The sequence below is a fragment of the Tursiops truncatus genome, chromosome 5 (assembly GCF_011762595.2).
Source record: "Tursiops truncatus isolate mTurTru1 chromosome 5, mTurTru1.mat.Y, whole genome shotgun sequence".
NCBI classification, from domain to species: domain Eukaryota; kingdom Metazoa; phylum Chordata; class Mammalia; order Artiodactyla; family Delphinidae; genus Tursiops; species Tursiops truncatus.
In genome coordinates, this window is record NC_047038.1 from 115,912,592 (window position 1) to 115,918,591 (window position 6,000).

General features: G+C 44.0%; 1 protein-coding gene across 2 annotated transcripts in view; it reads right to left on the minus strand.

Annotated features, from left to right (window-relative positions):
* The window catches only part of IL15 (interleukin 15), a 171,978-nt gene extending 166,208 nt beyond the window's left edge, over positions 1–5,770 (minus strand). For both annotated transcript variants that reach the window (XM_019926512.3, XM_019926513.3), the window contains exon 1: positions 5,590–5,770. The gene's annotated coding sequence lies outside the window, so the exon portion shown is untranslated. The remainder of the gene's footprint in view (positions 1–5,589) is intronic.
* Positions 5,771–6,000: the final 230 nt, after the last annotated feature.

The following is a 6,000-nucleotide window of genomic DNA, read 5'->3' on the forward strand; positions in this document are numbered from 1 at the left end:
TAAAGATGTTATATGGAGCCTTTGGCAGATTCTTTTAAGTAAATACAGCACAGAGCTGTATTACAGATTAAAGCAAAGCCATGTCACTTTTTGCATATAACTATTCTCCTTTTGAGAGACAAATTTGGAGCTTGTGATTGGACTTTAATAGAGACTGATCACATGACCATGGGCTGCCAAGTTACCACATGACTTGAACTGCCAATCGTGAACTGGGTGTTATCTAACCGACCAAGACACAAAGTTGAGCATGCACTCCATCATGAAGTGGAAGTGGTACAGATGATATTGGGCTAGAGCAGGACCAGAAGGCGTAAGTTGCATAGGGCCTATTCCTACTACTTGCCTTCTTTATCTTAACCCACACCTATAGCTCAAATGAAGTTCCCTATGACCACCTGACTGAAGGGAAAAAACAGGCTTGGTTTATACATAGATGATCCTGCACAATATACAGGCAATCACCTGAAAGAGGATAGCTGTAGCTGCCCTACAGCCCCATTCTGGGACAGCTCTGCAGGACTGTGGTGAACAGAAAACCACCCCCAGTGGGCAGAATTTTGAGTACTGAACCTGGTCATTCATTTTTCCAAAAGCAAGCAAACCATGGGCTATCTGGCTAATGGTTTGGTTGGAAGAAACACAATTGGAAAACTTGTATCAAGGAGGTCTGGGTAAGAGGGATGTGGATAGATCTCTATGAAAGAGCACAGAATGTGAAGATAGCTGTGTCTCATATGATGCTCACCAAAGGATGACATCAACAGGGGAAGATTTCAATAATCAGGTGGCCTGGAAGACCACTTTCAGCAGACATCAGTTAGTTTCCTTCCCCAGCCCCTCTGCTATTGTCCAAGGGGCAGGTGAACAAAGCAACCCTGGCAGCAGGAATGGAGGTTATGCATGTGCTCAGCAAACACGGATTCCGCTAAATTCAAAAACTGGCCACACTGCAAATTTACCACTTAGAGAACATAATTTTGTAAATTAGCTTCTGGAAACTTGCTTTTGGCAAACTGATGTTTAGAAAATGGACCTGCAGCCGATAATATGTGATTCGCAAAAGCCACAAGAGACTGTCAAAGATTTTATTCATCATCATCCCAAGGTCAATAAACTACTAAATTTACTTGACTTAAGAGTTTTACACTTCATAGCCAAGGTTTTCTAAAAGAACAATTCCCAAAGCTTAATCTAAACCTCTTTGCCTGTTTTTTGCCATAGGAGGAAAACATGTACGTACTCAGTTGTTAAAACAGTTGGAAAAGCCAAGTTTGAAACTGTTATATGTATTTAGAACTTTGTGGGGAAATATTTCTGATTTGGGGTCAAGAAAAGTTTTGGTTTACCAGCTGTAATCTCTTTTTATGGTTTCCCATAGACGTATACATAGAAACACATTCATACCTCAAAACTTCTATACATCCAGTATGGAATTTTATTTTTTATTTTATTTTATTTTTTTGCGGTATGTGGGCCTCTCACTGTTGTGGCCTCTCCCGTTGCGGAGCACAGGCTCCGGACGCGCAGGTTCAGCGGCCATGGCTCACGGGCCCAGCCGCTCTGCAGCATGTGGGATCTTCCCGGACCGGGGCACGAACCCGTGTCCCCTGCATCGGCAGGTGGACTCTCAACCACTGCGCCACCAGGGAAGCCCTGGAATTTTATTTTTATTTCATTTCATAAAGTGTCTCCTATTGACAAGGATTAATTGCAAGGGAGTTCATTACCCGCCAGGGAATGATTTCTGCCCAAGAATAACAAAGTAGAGAGATGAGACAGCTTCTGCTTCAACTTTTCTGGCTATTATATGAATGGATCCTCTGTTCTCTAGTCAAGATAAAATAGTTCAGTGCTTTCAAGAGGAAGAGAAACAGACCCAATAGTAATCAAGAACACGATGAAGGAAAGGGACCATTGCACTGAAAACACTTCTGCCATGTCACCAACCAACAAATGTCAGAGGTACAAAATCTTGATAGAAGTCCCTTTTTCTTCATGTGATAGAGGACATTATTCTTGTTGTTGTAATTTGTTCACCCCATGGCATTTTATGGTAACTTCTTCCTAAAGGGACATTTCCTCATTATTTCCTTTAAAAAGTTGGCTTCTCGGGCTTCCCTGGTGGCGCAGTGGTTGAGACTCTGACTGCCGATACAGGGGACACGGCTTCGTGCCCCAGTCCGGGAGGATCCCACATGCTGCAGAGCGGCTGGGCCCGTGAGCCATGGCCGCTGAGCCTGCGCGTCCGGAGCCTGTGCTCCGCAACGGGAGAGGCCACAACAGTGAGAGGCCCGCGTACCGCCAAAAAAAAAAGCTGGCTTCTCGAAGTTTTTCTAAATTACATAATCACCTGCTTTTCAGTCTTCATGGGGAAAATCCAAAGCTCAAATAAGTAGACTTCCTTGGGTTCTAAAGCAGGTTGGAACGAAGGCTATTTTGTTTTCTGGATGCCTTTATAAGAGTCATTTGTGAAAATTCATACGTGACTTATAAGCAATTTTTAGAATCCCCCTTATAATTAAAACGCCAGTTTGTAAAGAAACAAGAGTAATGATTATGGCAGTCCAGCTTTTTTCATTTGCTTAAGTATGATGAGCAGTTTTCACTACTTGACCAACCAGACACAGGGCTTCATATCTGTGAGTCTATATTCAGTAATGATGAATGTTTTCTATGACATGTCCCTAATTTTTGTCTGATTTTCCTTCATGGGAAGTACCAAAAATTTGTAAAATAAGTGGACAGAATTAGGCAACTATGATACTTTTTAAAAAATGATCACGAATTCTTCCCATCCCTGCACTCATGACTTTGTAATGTAACACCTTTGCAGTGTGATGCCCTTACAAAAGGATGCTGCAGATGCTTCTAGATAGCGGAGTCTATTTCTCTATTCTTTAAATTCTGGTTGGCTGTGTGACTAGCTTTGACCAATGGGACATTAGTGAAAGTGACACAAAAGAGACTTAAAAAGTGCTGACACCTGCAGGCTTCTCTTCCCTTGGTGCTCTTCAAAGCCCTCTGCCACTGTGTGAACAAGTTCAGGCAAGCCTATGAAGAGATCACAAGCCCACGGAGGAAGGTCATCCTTATAATTGAAGCTGAGCTCCCAGACATGGGATAGAGTCCAGCCAAGAAGAGTTAAACTTGGCCCTGATCACATGGACTGCCCAGCAAGCCCAAACAGATTGCCAACACACAGAATCATGAACTAAATCATTTTTTTAAGCCACTAGCTTTGGGGTGGCTTACTATATAGCAAAAGTTAGTTGATATAGCAAGCAACTGGCTGTTCCAGTTAGTTAGAATGTAATGCTTATTATAAGGCTAGGGTCAGAGTCTAGAATTTCTAAAGAGCCAAATTCTTCCATAACCATGATCTGTGACCTTAAAAAAGAGGTAGGGGGCTTCCCTGGTGGCGCAGTGGGTGCCGATGCAGGGGACACGGGTTCGTGCCTGGGTCCAGGAAGATCCCACATGCCGCGGAGCGGCTGGGCCCGTGAGCCATGGCCGCTGAGCCTGCGTGTCCGGAGCCTATGCTCCGCAACGGGAGAGGCCACAGCAGTGAGACGCCCGCGTACCGCAAAAAAAAAAAAAAAAAAGGTAGGGCCACAGTTGGAGGCATTATTGAGTACTACCTCTATGAAATAAAGTATGGCCTTTGAAATCACACAGACCTGGGTCAAATCCTGGCTCTACTATGCTAATTTGAGCTAATCATTTCATTTCACCCTCTAAGATCAGATTCTTCATGTATAAAATGGAGATATGTGGGTGATAAAACCTACCTCATTAGGAACGTTAAGTGGATTAAATGAGATTATACCATCTGTTGGTATGATGCCTGATAAATAGCAATTAATTAAACTGTAGCCACACCATCACACAAATGAAACTGAACAGCCATAGAGAGAGATTACAAAGGGCGCTTTGCAGGCAACACAACAGCAAGGTGTATGTATGCTGAGCTCCCCGGAAACTGCCCACATCCTTGGCTCTTCTAGAGAATATCAGACTTGATTTGGCATCCATGTTAAAGTGATTTTCTCTCCATTAGGCTGTGAAGTTTTTAACTCTGTGCCCAATACAATTGCTTCCCCTGTTTTCTCCACAGATGCCCAGTCACTTTATCCTATGCAGAGTCCCCCACGCAGGCACCTGGCATAAATATCTTCACCTGAGCAGGTCACCACCCTGTGGGACTGGTTTCCTACTCTCTCCCCATCTACTAACCCACTTACCCAGACCCCCCATCACCAATTCCTAGTTCCATCCCTGAAATGAAGAAAAAGAATCTATTATAAGACTCAGAATCTATAATACTCAGCCCCACAGTGCAATTTGAGGCCAGGGAGCCGTCTGCTCCGAGGCTCCCATATCTGCCAGCTGGCCACACAAGTGTACTACCCAGAACTCCAGCCAAAACTCATAATTCCAATGTGGAGTCCCAAGAGGTTCTGTGAGGTTAAAAATTGACATGGAAAAGTAAGCACATTGTTAAAGCATTACAAGTTTTTAACTAGGTTCACGTGGATTTCTGTTCATATTAATTTGGAGGACAGAAGTTAGAACCCTGTGGGAATGAGATGGATTTTCAAGTTTGGGGCAAAAAGCCCAAGGCAGGAAGTGAATTTCAGGGAAACAATAAGAGTACTATTCTTGTCCAGAGTTCTGAACAGCCAAAGGGATAGCCACTGGGTTCCAGATCTGGGACAGGGAAACACACATCATGGGCCTGTGTCTTAGCCCCTCCAGGATGCCGTAAAAAATGCCTTAGGCTGGGTGGCTTAAACAGAGGAATTTTATTACTCACAGTTCCAGAGGCTGGAAACTCCCTTGATCTGAGTGCCAGACAATTCAGTTTCAGATCCTGGTCAGAGCTCTCTTTCTGGCTTGCAGACAGCTATCTTTTTTGCAATGTCTTCACATGGCAGAAAGAGAGAGACAGGGAGAGCTCTCTGGTCTTTTATCATAAAGCCACTAATCCCATCATGAGGACCCCACCCTCATGACCTCATTTAAAATTAATTATCTCTCCAAGACCCCACCTCCAAATACCAACACAATGAGAGCTAAGACTTCAACATATGAATTCTGGGGAGACATAATTCAGTCCAAAGAAGGCTAGAACACCTTGTGCCAGAAAATAAGGAAGGGCTCAAAGAAGAACATGGATATGTCAAAAGAATACAAAAGACAACTTGACTGGGTGCCCACTGACCAATCAGGGATGAGTTGAGCATACAAATAAGTAATGATAATAATGGATTATAACCCACTGAGTAAAATAAGATTCCATTAGTCCACATATATTTAAAGGAATAAATTGAAAGTTTGACAATGAGATATCTACAGTTTCAAAGTACTTCCCCACAAAATATTTTATACCAGTGGTCCCCAACCTTTTTGGCACCAAGGACCGGTTTCATGGAAGACAATTTTTCCACGGACCGGGGCTGGGGCGGGGGTGGGGGGGCGGGCGGTGGTGGGGGTGGTTTGGGGATGTTCAAGCACATTACATTTATTGTGCACTTTATTTCTATATTATTACATTGTAATATATAATGAAATAATTATACAACTCACCGTAATGCCGAATCAGTGGGAGCCATGAGCTTGTTTTCACTTGGCACTCGCTGATGGGATTTTGATATGCGTCTGCAAGCAATTGATTTATATGGTCTCTGTGCAGTCACGTCTCTGCTAATGAGCATCTGTATTTGCAGCCGCGCCCCAGCACTAGCATCACCACCTCAGCTCCACCTCAGATCATCAGGCATTAGATGCTCATAAGGAGCACGCAACCTAGATCCCTCACATGCACAGTTCACAGTAGGTTCCTATGAGAATCTAATGCTGCCACTGATCTGACAGGAGGAGGAGCTCAGGCGGTAACTCGAGCGATGGGGAGTGGCTGTAAATTCAGAGGAAGCTTCATTCGCTCACCCGCCGCTTACCTCCTGCTGTGCAGCCTGGTTCCTAACAGGCCACGGACCA